The sequence below is a fragment of the Manis pentadactyla genome, chromosome 3, assembly GCF_030020395.1.
Source record: "Manis pentadactyla isolate mManPen7 chromosome 3, mManPen7.hap1, whole genome shotgun sequence".
NCBI lineage: Eukaryota > Metazoa > Chordata > Mammalia > Pholidota > Manidae > Manis > Manis pentadactyla.
Window position 1 is genome coordinate 162618932 of NC_080021.1, and position 18334 is coordinate 162637265.

The 18334-nt window shown below is 40.3% G+C and overlaps 1 protein-coding gene across 26 annotated transcripts in view; it reads right to left on the minus strand.

Moving 5' to 3' along the window:
* Positions 1 to 18334, minus strand: part of PTPRD (protein tyrosine phosphatase receptor type D) — a 1529902-nt gene that overhangs the window by 493047 nt on the left and 1018521 nt on the right. For 4 of the 26 annotated variants that reach the window (XM_036878818.2, XM_057498684.1, XM_057498685.1 and 1 more), the window contains exon 1: positions 95 to 232. The exons of the other annotated variants lie outside the window; for them this stretch is intronic. The gene's annotated coding sequence lies outside the window, so the exon portion shown is untranslated. Of the gene's footprint in view, positions 1 to 94; positions 233 to 18334 lie in introns of those variants that run through there. 26 annotated transcript variants of the gene reach the window in all.

The window sequence follows — 18334 nt, forward strand, 5'->3', positions numbered from 1 at the left end:
CGGGACCGTGGCCCCGGCGCGGAAGGCGCGGGCTGCGGGCGGCGGGCTCAGGGCGAGCCCCGCGCGCCGGGAGGGGAGGACGCGGGGGACGTACCTGGCCATGTCGGCTCCGGCAGCCGCGGCCACCGCCTCCCGCGCCGCCACCAGCACTTTCTTCCAGCGCCTTCGCGCCCCGCCACGGCCGCCGCCTCGGCGCGGCCAATCTAAGCCCGCGGAGCCGCGGCCGCCGCCCGGCCCGCGTGCGGCCAGCCCAGTCCGGAGAGGGGAAGTGGAGCAGAGTCCGCGAGTGAGTCCAAAACCCCGAAATCCAGCATCCAGAGGAGCGCGTCCCCCGCCCGGCCGCCCGCCCTCCACCCCTAGCCCGTCTCCTCCTCCGCCGCCGCCGCCGCCTCCTCGCGGGCCGTCCTCCTGGCCCTGCTCAGCCCGCGGCTTCCGCGGAGGTTCCTCCTCCTCCTCCGCTCCCCCCGCTCGCCCTCGCCGGCTTCTCCGGCTGCCGCCGCCGCCGCTGTGTGTCTCCGTTCCCTCTCCCTCCCTCCCCTGGACGCTCCGCCGCTCGCTGCTGGGGGTCCGGCCGGGTCTCCTCTTCTCCCTCCGCCTCTCCTGCTGCCTCCTTCCTGCTGCTGCTGCTTTTAAAGAGGATTCTTTGGCCACAAATAGCAACTCGGCTGCCCCCCTCAGGGCGTCCCTCCCCTTCCTTTCTTCCCCCCAAAAGTGAAGCGCGTGGAGAGGTAACCAGAAACTGAGGCCGCGGGAAGCGAGGGGAGGCGGGCGAGAGGGGGCGCGGCGAGGCGTGGAGACCGGCCCGAGCGGAGTCGGGGGCCGGGAGGCGGGATGGCCAGCCCAGCGCAGTCCTCGGCCCTGGCGTGAACCTGGTGGCTGCGGTTGCAGGCGAGGTGATTAGATGGGGGGAATTAAGTGAAAAAGCTCAGGAAAGTGATTGGAAAAGCTTCTCTCTTTGTTTCCTTGTCTGGATGATTTCTAAAATCCTCATACCGCGCTGGGGATCCCACGGAATCGCGGTGACCCAGTGCTGGGGGCTTGTGTGTGCGTGTTGCCAGCGCGAGAGTGTGAGTGTGGGGACGTCCAAGCGCAGGGAGAGCCAGGCCCGCTGTGCCCGCTGGCGCATTCCTGATCTGGACCACTGACCCACTGAAAGGGCCGTGGAGCTGGGGAAGGGAGGGGCTGGCAGGAGAGCTGGGAGAGGGAGGCGCACCGCGCGCGCACGCACACACACACACACACACACACACACACGCTTTCCCAGAGGAGGGGGCGGGGTGACGTCACTCGGCAGCTTCCAGCCACCAGACCAGAAAAGACCCCCTCTAACAAATTCTCTCATCTTCTAAGACATGCACACCAGGGTGCTTCCTGCTCAGTGTCCCTGCACACTGGAGAAAAAAAAAATGCCTCTCGCGCCCCATTCAAAGCAGTTATGACAGTGTACAGAGTTCGCGCTTTGATGAGACAGTTTGTATCCGCCCCAATTCACCTTGGCAGCCTCATTCGGGGATGCTTGTAGGATCCACTTTGAGTCAAAGAAGAAAGGAAAGTATCCAATCAATCCGAGTGTGATAACTCTTGTTTTGCTTCCATGCTACCCGCTTTTATTGTGTTGGAAATGTAGTGCTCCCCAAGCGTCTCTGAAGGATACCATAAAACCCTCTCCCTAGACATGCACTCAATTGTTGGGCCACACGAGCTTCCTCCAAGGAACCTTCATCCACAGAACCCACTGTGTGGACTGTTAGCTTAGAGGCAAATTTTCACCTTTTTCACTCCTCAAGATCTCCTGAATGTGGAGAAAGTCAGCAGCTGGAAGCCACCACTGGCAACTGGCCTACCCAAATTTTATTAGAAGCTTGGTCAGAAGGGTTAAATAAAGGCAGGGCCTCCAGCCACCTCCTTGCTCATTCTGTGTCCAGGGCGCACATAAATACAATACTTATACCTACAGGCTCAAGGCTGGCTTACAGAGAGCAAATGCAAGCAGACCCCCCTAGATCCAGCCTAATGATCAGGCATCCTGTTGTCTCAAGCTGCCCATTTCTCCTCACCCTTCTGCATGCTGTCCTCCTGAAAGACACTGAATGGTTGGTCAGTAATCCTCTGCCCCCCGCCCACCCCATGTACTTCAAAAAGAAGTCACATATTTTCAAAAGAAGTTTTGCTAAGTGAAATTTAGTTTTCCAGCAATTTGGGGTGGAGGTATTGGTCTTGGCATGGCTGTTCCTTGTTCTTTTTTTTTAGCAGTTAACCTCATAGTAAAAATCAAAAAGAAACCTATTCCTGCAGAAACCCCCAAAGCCAGGTTTACCCTTCAATATTCCTAATGACACGAGGAACTGAAAGGCTGAACAGGCATGTGATGTACACTTACCCCTGTTCCCTGAGTATGGATCCAAAATCTGAGCCCCCACATAGGTGATTTCCACTCACAGTGTACACTCTGGTTTGGCTTTCTCATTGCCACATCCTTCCTATAAACTGGTGAGTCCATTTTCCTCTTGCAAAGTTGGATGTTAGGGGAAAAAGCAAAGGTTTAAAGAAAACCAAATATTCCTCTGCTGTTGTCTTTGGTAAAGAGAGGCACATCCCTCTGCCTCATTTAACAAGATCTGACCAGATCTCACCTTATTTATGAAGATCCCAGCTTGGAAATCTGACTGCTATGTGGGAGCACAGTTGAGGAAATATCAATGTACCCTGCTGGTGGCAAGTTAGACTAGCTAGAGAATCTAGCAATGATCATGACCAAGGTGAGCAACAAGCAGGTAGAAAAGGAACTCAGAACTCAGAGGAGACAGAGGGCAGCACATTAGCCCAAGGACCACCTTTTCTGACACCATGAGGTTCTAATTGTTCCTGTCCCATTCAACCACACCTCTTGGAGAAAGAATTAGCAGGGGGAGGAAGTAACCAGAGAGTCTGAGCTATTATTATGCAAAAAAGACAACATTATTCAAAGTGATGTTTCCAAGGAAGAGGAGATAGAGCAAACAGAGGAGCAGACTTTCTCTGCACATTTGAGTAGTGGCTGAACAGCCATAGCCCCTCAACATGGACTGATACACTCAGAGCAGATCTGTAACAAAACTGCACTAGGTGGCATCTCCTGTAACCTCTGGGATGGTTTACTGTTGGAGATCTGAAGTCAAAGAACCTCAGAGGTTGACTAATCATCTGTTGAAATCAACTAATTTTACAGGCAAGAAAACTGAAACCCTGATAGGCTAAGGGACCCCAACTATTTGCTGGCAAAGGCAGAACAAAACCCCAGATAGCATGATCCAGTGTCCCCTCCCTCAACTATTCCTAATTGCCTCCCAGTTCTGGGTTAAAGAAACCATTTCTCCCACTTACCAGTGAGCAATGAATACAGAATATTTTAAAACTATGAATACTTGAAAATAAAATTTTTTGAAGAAAAATAAAGAAATGGGACTAGACATTGCCTTAGTTCTTTTCCAGCCTAACATTCTGTGATGAATAGCACACAGGAGCTTTGCTACAGCACATCCCCCTCTAGTGCATAATTCTGCATATGATAAGTATGAGTCTATTTTGGACCCCTTCCAAGGGAATTAGTTCCTAGAAGTATTTGCAAGATTTTCTTCTCATCTATCATGAAGCATCCTAAAAGAAGGCTAAAAATAGTCATAATGACAATAGTAGTAATCATTTATTACACTTGTATTATGAACTAAACATCATACTATGCCATTGTTTTTCAAAATGCCCTTTTGTGGGCTTCCCGTCTAGTGGGTCATGAACAGTTTTTAAGTGAAAGAACTGAAAGAAAAGAAGAGTATATTATATGTGCTAATTCTTTTTTTATAAACATAGTGCTTCAATCATATGGCTACTGATTAAAAGAAAAAGATTTCAAAACTGCTGCCTCACCTCCAGTCTTAACCACAGCCCTGCTAGTTAAGTGTTATTAGCCCCATTGTGTAAGTGAGAAAACAGGAACAGAGAAGTTGAATAGTTTGGCCAAGTAGACAGCTAGCAAGTGGCCAAGCTAGCACTTTAAACCTGTATCTGTTTGACCTCAAATCTTGTGTTTTTACTTCTATTCTGATTTAAATTACTAAGCAAAGAATTGAATAATGGTTGATCATATTTTCTTTGTGTGGGCTTCAGTGTTTTGTATTAAATCCAGTTAGAATGGAGAAACACATAGGTTTAAGTGATGTATTCTGAAGCTAGTGAACAGTTTCATATGGCAGCAAAATGAATATCTGAGACCTCTTTCTATAGATGCTAGTTAATATACTCTATTTGCTGCTAAATGTATAAATGGAATATGATGGTTTTAATTCTCAAATAATTATTAATCTCTACCGGTGTTACTGTTTTTCACATTTAATTCATACAGCATTTCTTAGCAGCATACTTCTTGTCCCAAACACAGAACTTGGGACATGAGAAAAATAAAACAGATATATGTAAAACACAATCCCTAAACTAAGTAATATTTTATTTCATTTGTAATACAAGATATACAGAATAATCAGACTACACTATAATTCCACCTAAATTGTGAAGAAGAAAGGAAGACAGTAACTCAAGTGCTATGCTAATTTTTTGATTCATATAGTCCTATGGATTCTACCAGTAGCACTGCAGATTTAGGTAATGTTATTCCCATTCTTCAGATTTGAAAGCTCAAACTCAGAGCTAGGAGGTGTGATTCATATAGTCCTATGGATTCTACCAGTAGCACTGCAGATTTAGGTAATGTTATTCCCATTCTTCAGATTTGAAAGCTCAAACTCAGAGCTAGGAGGTGTTTGAAATGAGTATATAATCCTGGTCTTTCTGATTCCACTATCCAATGTCTCTACAAACAGGTGGACTTTCCTTAGACAAAGAGGTGGTTAGAGATTTGGGGACATGCTATGCACACATTCACACTTTTCTCCATATAGAATAAATGTACTCTCTTTTTCTCCCCATCAGCATTCCTTGTTGTTGTCAGACATCACTACTCTCTTAAAGAAAAGAAATCCACATCTTTATCTAAAGAAAGGATTAGAAAAGGCAGGCCTTTTACTCTGACTTTGTTCAGTCCTGCTGCTGCATTTCCCCCTCACCTGCAGTGTATAGAGGACGTTATGGTAGGATGCTATTTTCCATTGGCTCTGCTACTGGAGATTACAGCATGCGACTGTGACAAATGGATATTCCCATTAAATTCTTTAGTAGAGTGGGGCATTCCATTAACCACTGGCACTGTCCCAAACCAAGTGAAACACTGGGTCATTTTTTTCTTGTGAGCAAGAAATGAAGAGGGGAAACAAAGGATATACTTTAATTACCTTTCCTATTATTTTTTTGTTGCTTGCATTATGATAGCTATATATTATAATTATTTATAATTAATATATGACAAGCTGTCAGGCAAAATTTAACAGGTGATTTGTCAAGAAGTCCCATTAACTCATACATTAAGCAGTGGATTTCAGTATTTCCTAACAAAAAAACGTGTATTGTGGTTTTGTTGTTTTAAATCTTATGTTTAAATATTCAGTGGCCACCTATCTTTATATATTTGTAGAATCTTTTAAAAATACAACTGTTGCTAACAGAAATGAGTACTTTGTTAGTAATATGAGGAAAAGGTACCTTTTTTTGTCACTTTACCTTTAAATGCTAACATTTTCATTAAGGAAACTCATGCCTAGTATTTATTTTTAAGTTTTAAGCTTTTATGGTTTTTATACATTTTTCAAGTGATATCCTTGGTAGTAAAGGCAAAGCTGAATGGAGAAGACAGTAATTGCAGTTACTTATGTTCCATTTAATGTTTGTATCTTACACTAGAGAATTTTGAAAAGAAGGAATATGCTAAAATACACAAAAAGATTAAGAAGTCACCAGAAAGCTAGTTATTAATCATTCAATAGAGGGGAAATCTACAGAGATCAAAAACTGATGAAGCAGGCTCCATTTTGCTGAATGGCACAAAAATGGGGCACATAATGGAAATGAATCACAGATACATCTTGGGAAGGATAACGGGATACTTAAAAAAGGAAAAACTTGATTTCAGTATCTACAGAAGGTTAATGTCATGGGACATAACCTGGAAATGAAGTTAAATTTTAAACTACGGTTTTATTATTGGTTCCACGGCCAGCCAAGGTTTGTATTGTTTAAGAGCATGATTTCTTTTAAAAATTAGTAGCATTTGTTTGAAATTTCATTTGCTCAGGGCTGACTCTTTCAAGACCAGCACATGCTGTGGGATGTTAATGACATGCAATCAACTACTGTAGAAGGTGCTGAATCTCCTTAATGAAGGAATGTGCTTCAAGATTCAATGGTTAGACAGAGAGAGAGAGAAAAAAAAAAATGAGGGCCAAACCTGAAGCACAGCAGTTTTTCAAAGCTAGTAAGATTTCTGTGTCCACCAATAAAGTTCGGTTTTCACATTTTTAGCAAGAAAGCTATACAGACATGAAATTATTTTTAGAGAGTTTTTCAAACAGAGTTTCAGAAAATGATTTTCAGAAGCAAAATACTGCAAGTTGATTTCCATGCAACAGGGAGCATATCTCTTCACAGGCTGGGGATTACAGATGACCAGTGACAAGACAAACTGGTCCTCGTATCCTGGTCCAAGATTTTAGTGACCAGATCTCACCTTGCTTCCCAGATGCAGCAGTGTCCCCAGGGTAGGTGTGGATGCTCCCACAGGCATTCAGGAGCAGTTTGCAAGGCACTGAACACAGCAAAGACCTCAAGACTACTGTTTCTCTGCCAAATTTCAAACCTTTCTCTGTCTTTGTCTTATACTTCTATGCTTATACTTCAATTACATCAGTTAATTTCTACTATGTGCACACAGTGTAAGGGTCTCTCTCAGCTGTTTGAGAGCAGATTAGTGTGGGATTGGAGCCAAAAGCTCTTATTATAATGCTTTAAGCACTACACTACAGGTACTCCATAAATATTTGAGGAAGTAAAGGAAGGGAAGATGGAAATACAAAGAGAAAGAGGAAATGAATTGGTTGTCAATTGTCCTTTTTATGTGAAATACCACTTTCTTTACAAAGCTTCCTGCAGTTCACCAAGTAAAATGCTTTTACCTCTGGGCTCACATTCTTTTCCTATTATTATTTCCTATCTGTACTTTTGTCATGTATATTTGTACCCTGTTAAGCTCTGAGCATGTACACACTTTGAATCACCATCAGTAAGCTCAGAACCTGGACTCTAAGCAGAGCTCAAGAGATGTCTGCCAAATGAATCAGTGGGTGATGACATGGACTGTGACAACACTGTGGTTGGCCAGATGTCACCTGAATACTCCCTTTTATTGGGCTGTGATGACAGGTACAGTGACCTAGAGTTTGTTCAAAGTTAGACCTCACTAATTACACAACAATACATCACAGACAATAAATAATAAATAGAACAGTAGTGAATGGATTCGTAGTTCCACAGAATTCTTACAAAATCTCATGGTTCCCTGCAAAATGTCAAAATAATTGATTACTTCAATAGGAAAGAAATTCTTTGTGTTTCTGACTGACACTGAAGTTTTCATTTTTAACTAGTCACATTTTGTTAGAGCATTCATTTGGCTGTAATTGTTTTTTCCTATTTGAACATATATTATTCCAGTTCATCCTGATTTTCAAAACTTCTTGGCCACATATCCAAAATTACTAGTAACATTCAACAGGTCCAGTAGAAATTTTAAGAGGCAAAATAAAAGCTGTCCTTTCCTACATGTATTCCTACTTCAATTCATATATCCAAGTCAGTGCTCGTTTTATAAATGTGGAAACACCATTCTTGCTTAGTTAATTATCTATTTTCAATTCTTTAAGGTCATGTTTTGTCTCCTTATCACCTAAAACCCATATTTTTTTAACATGAATGTCTGTACTGTACTTTTAACTAGTATAATAATAATATTTTGTATCTTCTTTTGTTCCCAGTATTTTTCTGATTGGCTTCAACCCATTCTCCACTGTGCTGCCCAATTAACTTTATAAAGCACACATTTAATTATGTAACTTCAGTGCTCAAAAAACTCAGTTCCATGGCTAGTTTGATTGCTTCATGATTACTGACCAAAGTAAGTAAAATGTTCTAACAGCATTAAAGCCTAACACTAGTGAAATGCTACCTGAACCCATTTTTCCATTCTAAACTACCTCTTTATGACTAAAGCCCTCAACACCAGAATTGTCTGAACCATACTATATGTTTTTCTTACTCAGCCACACAATTTTCCTGTGATCACCTACATGTTGAACTCCCACCATCCTTTAAGGATCATCTCACCAAATAATTAGGGTTTTTTCTTCTGACTTTTCTTCCCAACTTTGAATACTGCTTCCTTTGAAACACCTGATTCTTTTGCTCTCTCTTGTGCTCAAAAAACATTCTACTGAAATAGGACAAAGGGTCATAGAAAGTATTCACTGCCAAGATGTGTTCTGTGGCTAGTTTGATTGGTATCAATTCATTGATTAGAAGGGTAACATATAAATATGAGAATGCACTGTAGGGATTCAGTGGGAAATTATGCAAACTTATGTCTAATCACACTTTGAAGGTTTTTGGGCCAGGTGACTGTGTTCAGGAGGAGAACAAAGAAAGCCCAAAAATTCTGAATTAAGACCTATATGAATAGCAACAGGCAATAGAAATGTTTAACAATTTCTTTTTTTTTTTAATCAGTTTTTCTCACTATCTGTACATGGAGATAAACCAACCTGGGTCTATTAACTGTCTGACCTTGAGAAGCACAAAAGCAAATCAAGTCAGGCAGGTGTTTTCTCTTTGCTTTCTCCTTGGCAAAGAAACCAGTAGTCAGCCATCTAGAAGGAGTTCTGAAAAGGACAGTTGGCATCCATACTTTTAACTTTTTCCCTCCATCAAAGGGACTTCCTGTCTCTTCCTGTCTGGTGAGTCTTACACCCCAGGAAGTATCCTACCTTCTCCCAAGTGGAGACAAGAAGGAACAAGATGCTTGCATTATTTTTCCTTTTTATTCCTGCACCACCCAAAACAGGCTGTATTCTAAGACTGTGGGTGTCAAAACTGCACAGTTTGGTCAATTCCATGCTGAGTAAAGAAGATATGAGACATTAGAGCAAATGCTGAAAGCTGTAATATTTTGTCTGTGATTCAGTCCTTCCTGTGCCATCCATAACACACCTGTCTTTTATTAAAGTTATACACATACTTGTTTTCCTCATTCCCTCCCTGTGCCTCCACAACAGGCCAAGCCCCATACATGTTTGCAGGTTGCAGGACCATAAAATCTTTAAGAGAAAGGCTGAGTCTTAACCTTCTGTGTGTTCCCTATACATCTGTAGAATGTACTGCACAAGGAGTACATGATAGAATGCTGTGAAACTGAATTTTTCTGAAGTCTATTGTTTCCTTTGGAATTAATAAGAACTCCATAGGGCACAAGTACATCCCAATTTTCCCAGTTTAATATATTCTCTCAGACTGTCCCCAGGAGTATACTTGCATTTATCAGATCACAAACATCCAAATGTTTGAGCTGCTGGACCTCTAGAATGAAGGTTCACAATCCTGGCTGTACATTAGACTCATCTGGAAAACTTTTAAAACATGCCCAGGGACCACTCATATGAAATGAATTGGATCCTTTGGGAGTGGAGTTCTAGCATATATATATTTTTTTAGTTTTCCCGAGTGATTTAAATGTTTAGCCAAGTTGGAGTGACCTTGCTTTACAGCTCTAGAAGGCACATTTTGAAGAATCATTAGACTAGATTATGTCTAAAGTATTTTCCAGCTCTAGGATTCTTTGTGAAAGCACTTTTATTCTATAAGTGAAAAAGAAACGAGCCTTTGACTGGATTCCATTTTTAAGTAGTAATTTCAAATGAAACACAGTCCAAATTATGTATACTGGTATGGTATTTTTAGCATTTCTTGTTTCCTTAGTGTTCATGTATGACCATTCATTCAACTGCTCACTCATTCAGGCCTCCACTGTGTGAGGTATGTCAGCTATGCACTGTTAAGTCATTCTAAGAATGTGCGCTGTGAGCAAGGCACACATATTAAGGAACAGCCTTTCATGCGAATACAATACAAACATCCCCTAATGATTTTCCTTCCCTACAGTCCAATTAAAAAAGGAAGCAATGCCATCAAACTAGCCTAAATTCCAGCCACTCCACCACCAATAAACCGGTGATTAGAACAAAAAAGGAAACTATCGGAAAAATTGCAACTCCCTCCTTGGAAACAATCTGGAATTAAGTCTTGATGCTGCATATGTTATTTTCAGAGTTAAATCAGGAACAACAAAACTACTACTTTGAGAGAGAAAGATGTGGCTCACACATTTTTGCTTAAGGAATTCATTTTCTTGAGAGAGAAATATTCTTGCTGAACTCCAATAATAGAAAACTATCAGCTATGCAGACTACACAACTACAGTAGACTTCTTTTCTTTCTCTAAGAATTCCCAGCACAGTGTCTGATAAATATGAGGAGCACTATCCATACCATATTAGTTAAATATTAACATTTATGTGGCACTTTGCAGTTCACAGAGAACTCTAAGACTTGTATCACTTCTAAGGCTCCTAAAAGTTCTGTGGATACTGAATCACCCATTTTGGTAGATGACATAGAGCCATGGATCTAACTTCTCTGAATCACAACCTCTGGTCTGGCTCCTGAAAGTCAGAATTTCTGGTAAGCTTTTCAGGTAATTCTGAAAACCACAGTGATAACTCAATTCAAATTCATTGATTTGTTGTATTGTTCCTGGGAAAATAACTCAGTACAGTTGAGCAGATTCGGGTAATTCCTAAGAGGCTAGCTGCCTTTATTTAAGGATCTGCCTTTTTTTTGTTTCCATACTTTTTAAAAGGCAAGAAAATAAATAAAAATCACAGGTGGCACTATTTTAACTAAATCTATAAGCTTTATTCTGTTCTGCACAGCTGGCTAATTCTAACAGTTGTCCTTGCTCTGAAGGAAGCTTCTAGTGTCTGGCACTGGTGTGAGGAGGGATGGGGCTTGAATGCTACCTAGTCTCCTTCTGGCCATAACGAAGGTCTTAACAGCCTGTGGAGACCACAGGCCTCCTTCAGTAGGCAGCTATAATTATACAAAATTTACTGGACATTGTAGTGCAAACCCAGCAGCCTGCTGGGACATACCTGTGGGCTTCAGCCTTCTGTTTCAGAAGCCACGAGTTCTAGTTGTTACATTCAAGGAGAGAATGAGCCATGAACTGTTTGTGTTGGTGTGTGTCTCTCTCCCATCAGTTTTTTTTTTCGTTTGTTCTTTTTATGCTTTAAAAGTAAAAGATATGCTGTTAGCTAGCTAGTCCCATCCCCATATTATATTAAAGCAGTATAATAGCCACTTTGGAAATGTCATCTCATATATAACTTAGGAAAAAAAAAGTTAAATGGACCCCTCAATAAAACCTTGTTTAGAATAAAACTATGCATTTCAAGGGAGGAAAGAGTGTTATTTTGACTGTATAATTACTCCTAGTCATGCAGAGACAGAAGAGATGCGGATTTTGATTTTATGTCTGGAATGAAATACACTGACTGGAAGATGAGAGGGGAAAAAAAAAACCTCAAAAAGTAAAGGAAAAGAAAGTGTGTGTCAACCACCCCAATCTTCTTGATTCTCAAACTTTCCAAATTCTTTTGGTTTGCCACCCCAACCTTCGTAATACCCCCTTGTTTAAGAACCTCCAGCTATTCTGGTTACAGTTTCTGGGAACTTTGTCTGTCAAAGAAGGCGTTCCAAAAAGTTTGGCATTTTTCCTCTCAGGCAACAGACAATCATAAGGGTCATAAGACACCACGCTCTTCCGAGTTCAGGAACCCCGAATGTGCTGGTCCTTCTGGCCTTGAAGGGAACGTTACGAGTAGGAGGGGGAGTGGATATACTCAGATCCCCTGATGTAAATGACCACTCGAGTTGCCTTAGAACTGTACCCTCTGTCCAGACAGTGCCTCAAAATGGAAAGGATATTGGGAAAGGGGCACAAGGCACTTTGCCATGTCTTCGGGGCTCCAAAATGTTAGGAGAACGTTATGCTTTCTACTTCCAGCATGCTAAGGAGAGACAGCTGTCTTATCTGAGCACTCGGCTCTCCATCCTTTCCCTCTTTTTTGTCCTACATCCTTTAAAGTCTTAAATAAGGACTCACATTGCTAGGTTCATAATTAGAATGTTGGCAATGTCTGTCCCCTTGCTTTCAATTTCATTTATGCAAATGTTCCCATCACTCTCTTTAAAAAACGTGGGCATGTGATCAAAACATATAATCCAAGCAAATACACTGTATAAACTAAGCCAAACCCACCCCACACTGGACATCCTTTCCATTTGGGGAGGCCACCCACATAATTTACTTAATTGCAATGTATTCTGTTAGTCAAAGTTCACAGAGCTGAAGATGGAAATTTTATGTTGGCACCCCATCACCAAAGAAAGGTGGGACATATAAAATAAACCACAGAATCAGGTACTTAGACTTCCATAGAGTAAATGTCACCTTGAGGGATGTTCTTAGAAAACAGAATATTCAGGGAGGAGCAGAGTTCCTATGGGGAGATTTAGGGTAGGGTTAAACTTTGGTAGAATTTATTATTTACAAGTGCTGAGAAAGAGTTTATATTTAGAACTAAGTTCTTGATCCTATCCAGTGATTGACTTTCATGGCCTTCGAACGTAACTTTGATAGCACAATTCCTGTCTGTCATTTACCCCTAAAGCTGACATGATCGCAGCAGTAGAAGCTGCTATAAATGAGGCCATGATAAGAGTGAAAAAGTTACCAATGGGAAAGACATCGATGTGTAGGAAAAACACAGAATTTACAACAAACTGAAATTTTACTTTAGTCCAGCAAAAAAAAAAAGAGAATCACTCAAGAAAATCCAAATTTTGGTGTGATATTTCACCAACACAGAGCAGGCAAACTGCCCAGATGCACAGTTTGCAGCAGCAAGGAAATGAGGATCTTTGGCTATGATTCTGGCTGGTTCCGAGGTGCCACTGAGAAGAAAGGTGTTCTCTGCAAGGTGGCAACCTGTGGGAGTCCACAGCAATGCCCCTCATTAACTGGTCAGGGCCAAAGCTCTTGCTTCCGTTTTTTCTGACACAACAAACCACTATATATAGTGGCTCATAGCCCCAGCAAAAACGGAAAAGTTTAGAAGAAGTGGCACCACCTGAGCTCATGTCTCAGCTCAGCCAAAATAGTTTCCTCTCCTGGGTCTTCTGACTGTGGCAAAGGGTGAGGAAGGTGACAGAGAAAATGTGACGAGGAGGAGGGTTCCAGCTTGGAGCCTGCAGAGTGAGAGGATGACTGTCGTTTGTGCTAGCAGAGATCCACAAGTCTGTGGCCTTTACTCTGAACAACTGTGTGTGATAGGCTCTCCCATCCCCTATCAAAAACGGCTCTGTCTTTGGGAAAACAAAGACTTCTCTGCTCAATGGTGTTCTCTCATATGATTGAGTTTTCTTTTTTAACAATGTTATATTATCACAATCTCTGTCATGCTTGGAATATGGGGGTTATACTAAAAACACAATAAAGAAAAAGCAGCTTGTTATACAAGCTAGTTTTTTTACCATAATTATACTTTTCTCTGTCTTGATGAAGCAGGGCATTTTGAGCCAGGTATGTGCACAAAGCATGATAGAACTGGGATAAAATGGCACATCATACAGCATGTGACCTATATTTACAAAAAATCTTGTGGATACAAAGTTCTGTTCTTCATCACTTCCTTTTACAAAATATCTGTAATTCTTTTTTTATCTTTAATTTTCATGAAATCATTCAGGGACAGTCCAAATTTTTCAGATATAACAAATTTTTCAGCACAGGAGGCAGCATTTGCCAGGGTAACAACAAGAAACCAGCCAAGCTGCTTTGGAGGAAGTTAGCAAGTACATTTCAGTAAGGACCCAAACAATCCTTGGCCACCTGCCAGAGAAACAAGCCGTCATTGCATTAAGGAAACCCTCAGCTATGAGGGCTGGCAGTGGAAAATAGCTGCTCACCAACTGAAAATGTTTACTTGAAGTGAGAATTATTTTATGGAAACCACTGTGAGTTTTGGAATACTTACAATCTGTGCAGATTGGTCACTGTGTACAATGTTGCTGTCACAATATGCCCTGAGACTTCTACTCTGTCTGCCTAATGGAGCAGGTGGTGAGATTCTCCACTGAGCTGTTGGCTTCTGGAGGGCAGGGACTCTGTTTTATTCATTTTCTTTCTAGCATAGGGCATGGCTCTTCAAAGGCAGCCAATAAATACTGATTAAGATAATCTTTGTATACATAACCATACTGCCTGATCCCCTGGTATAAAATATCACCACCCCATCAGCTCTCTCCTATTGCCTTGCTTTATTTTTCTTTTGAATGGTTATTGCCAGCTGCCACACTTACTGTTGCTTTTATCATTTGTATATTATTGCTTTTTCTCTACCAGAAGCTAATATCTGTGAGGGTAAGGACTGAACAGGTTTGATTTCTCATATATCCTAATTTCTAGGAGGGTCCCTGACACATAACAGGTCAACAACACATACGTGTTGACTTTTGAATGAGTGAATGAATGAATGATAAATGAATGATATCTTCTGTCTCTTTAACTTTTTTCTTTCCTCTTCATTCTCATCTATTTCACTTTAATGAGGCCTGGAAATTATACCATGTACTTGAATCAACAGTAACAAAAGAAGGTCTCTTCATTATACATTGGTCTATTCTGAAGTGTGGAAGGATCAGGAGACCAGGTCTTGCTCATCGCTGACATATGGGTCTACAAACTTGCAGAGAAATGTGAGTGACAAAAAAATAAAGAAGAGAGGGAGGCAAGAAACAAAATAATCTCCTGGAAGCCATGAGTGACAGACTCCCTGTTAAATGACAGGCTACCTCACAGAGTAGAACATCTATGTGTGCACCATTTTCCATATTCTGTGGGTGCATCTAGTCATTAAAACATAACACTGAGGTTTTGTTTTCTTTTTTATCATACTGGAGAGGGTCCTCACATCCTCTCAGGTTTTGAGGGACAAAATTATACCTTATCTAGATTTTGAAGTTCTCTTACTAATTACTTTTAAATTTAGGATAACATTGTGATAAGACAATATAATACTTTTTTCCCATGGACATTTCTGCATTGTCCTCACATGTGAATGAATAATAATTCCCAATCCATTAATAACATCTCCTTTTATCACCTCATGTAATGGTTGATTAAACCAGTGAACAGCTAGTTCAGTGACTTGCCTGTGCCTTACATGTGCTTGGTCACCCTGTCAAATTTAAAAACTTCAACTGCAAGCTCCAGATATTAATTTTTTTCTTTTTAAACCAATATAGAACAGGAAGTTCTTTGCTCCTTGTAGATGCTTCTAATATGTGATTGCAGTTGAACAGACTTGTTTTTGCAATTTCCCAATTTGGGTATCACTAAATGAACCTGGGATAAACAGGAAAGTGGCCTAGCTGAGAGTCTGACTCTGGAAAACAGATGAGCAGGAAAGGTCAGTCATTAATCTTCTCAGTGTTGCTCCTTTTCTCCATTCTAGGCTGCCCCTTAACATCACATGTTCCCTACCTTTATCTCAATCCACTCAGTACTTCTGGTTAGCCAACCACTTGGCTGCCTTGCTTTGCTAATGGATCTTACCTCTTCCATAATTTATCATAGTGGAAATTGCACTGGAGAGGAGAGAACATAGTCCCTAACTCAATTAATACCTATGTGTAATGGGTAAGATGTAAATACCTCATTTCTTTATCTATAAAACAGAGATAGTATTAATTTCACAGAATTATTGCACAGACTACACACAATCATATACTTGAAATTTCCACGCATAGCCTGTCTCCTAAGAAATGTTTAGTGAATGTTTAGGATACGACATCTGGATATTTGTTCTGACCTAAGTTAGTGATTCTAATGCAACTTTCAACACACAACAATGAAGGACATTTTTCTAGTGGATGGTGAGGGGATTCCATCAGATGGGGCAAGGGTAGCATGGGGATGAAGTGGAACATTTAGAGCCATGATGTACATTTGTTCAGTCCCCAACCTACACAACCATGGATATACTGAAGCTAGACACCAATTTGTGAAATGGAGATAAAAATGGAAGAAAAAAAGTCCTCTTAAGGTTTTAGGGATGATTAAATGAAGAGTGGACTGCTAATCACAAAATATATTAAAGTTCATTATGGTAACAAAATTGCTCATCTGTCTGGCTCTTACTAGTGGTGATCAGAAGCTGCATGGAAGTTCTAATATAATCACAATACATTAACTGAAGACTCCAGAATGACTTTAGGAACACTTTATTTGGTTTTCTTATGATATAGACCTATCATCTCTAAGACATTATGATCACTGACAACCCTATTCCAAGCATAAGGTGAGCATCTCAATGTGTATTTTCAAAAGTGTGTAGCAGGGACAGGGAGTTGACAGTTGTGCAATCATCAAATCTGAGTGTATGGATACTTATGTATACCATTATGTTTAATAATAAGCATTACTTCATTTCCTTAGTTAATGCTTAACTACAATGCTATGCAATAATGTTGTTCATGATTTTAGGGTGCTCAGAACAGGCTCTAGATTCATAGTGGGCCAATATACTGGCTCAGCCACTTGCTGAGTCACTTTGCCCATATGCCTTAACCTCTCTGAGCCTCATTCTTCTTATAAAAAAATGAAAAAAACCATATACTTTTTACAGTTGTTGTGAGACGCATGGAAAGGTGGGAAGGAATCACAGATTCTTTATGATGCTGAGGCACCTCAATATTAAACAATCCTGAAGTCTCATCCCTGGAGTTCCTATAAGATAATAAAGTATATGTTCTTATTGTTTAAGCAACATTTTTGTTGGATTTTTCTCTTATTTGGTGTTCACTATATCCCACATGGTAAACCTCTTTTCAATATTTTAGTCTGTGAGCAAATATGTTGGAGAAGAGAGCATACAACTGGACTGATCTTGTGGATTCTACCACTTTTGCTCTAATGTTCTCTACCAGGTGGTTAATAAAACCAGCTTTATTAACAATATACTCAAGGTGTATATTGGGGACTAGTAATCAGATGAGTTCATGAAAAATCCATATTCTACTAAACATCAATTTATCTTTCGCTTTAACCTCTGCTAATAGACCAGAGACCTGGTTTTCTGTGGGAAAATGTTATGAGTCCTGAAAATTCCTTATGCCTGTAAACCTCCTTTGTAATGCCCATGCACTCTAATATTACAGGATAATCACTTTACTGCAATATCCTCAGAAGAATTTGGAGGTTTGTCATTTCCTGGTTAAAGGTTTCATTATTTGCTTCTGGCAGAAACCTAGTCAGGAAGAATTCATTGGTTCATAATTCTAAGTTAATACAGTGTTTTAATCTGGGAAATATACTTGGAAAAACAACTTAGTGCATTTGGGGTTCCTTAAGGACTGCATTAAAACTTTACTGACTTGGTACTCTTTGCAAACAAGGACTAGTTTTAAATATTTGAATGAAAAATGCAAGTATGGTTGCACACAACTTTAAAAGCTACCAAGTTCAAGATGATGGCCTGATATGCGGTCAAAACAGATTATGTTTTAAAGGTATCCTTTTAAATACATCTTTCTTGTCTCTTTCCTTTACCACTCTACTTCATATTTAAAATATTTTTTATTAGCTACATTTGAAGATAAACATAATCTGGGCCTCATTCCAAAAAGTCAAATATGAATTAACTCAAGTTAACTTCTGTCAAAATAATGGTTTGTTAGAACATCACATAATCTACCTGAGTAAACATCTTATGTTGAGCTGTTTTTAGAATTTTATGAGGTACTGACACCCAGGACTTTCATGGTGGTGCTTTAATTCTCCTGTTGTAAAGGATTTCAGAACAATAATAAATTAACTTACTGAGTAAAAACCTAGGTAGATATACATGTTTTAATGAGCAAATTATCCTTTGTCATTTTGTCTTGATGACTTTTTTTCTGACAATAGGTCAAATTATAAAAATTCATATTTGCATCCACTTATAAAATGATGGAAGTTTATCATTAAAAAATGCAAAAGGACTTTCAGATCTCAGTTAAACTTGACATTTTTTTCTAGTAACCTTTGCTAAAATTGATAACCCAGAGTGACACTTTGCATTCACAAAGGAGATAGGCCAATAAACAAAGTTTCCAGGGGCTATCACTCTGTCCTTTTACCCTTTAACATTTAAACATTGCAAACAAGTGTCTCTGACTCTTCTCAAATAATCCAATTCTCACTTTC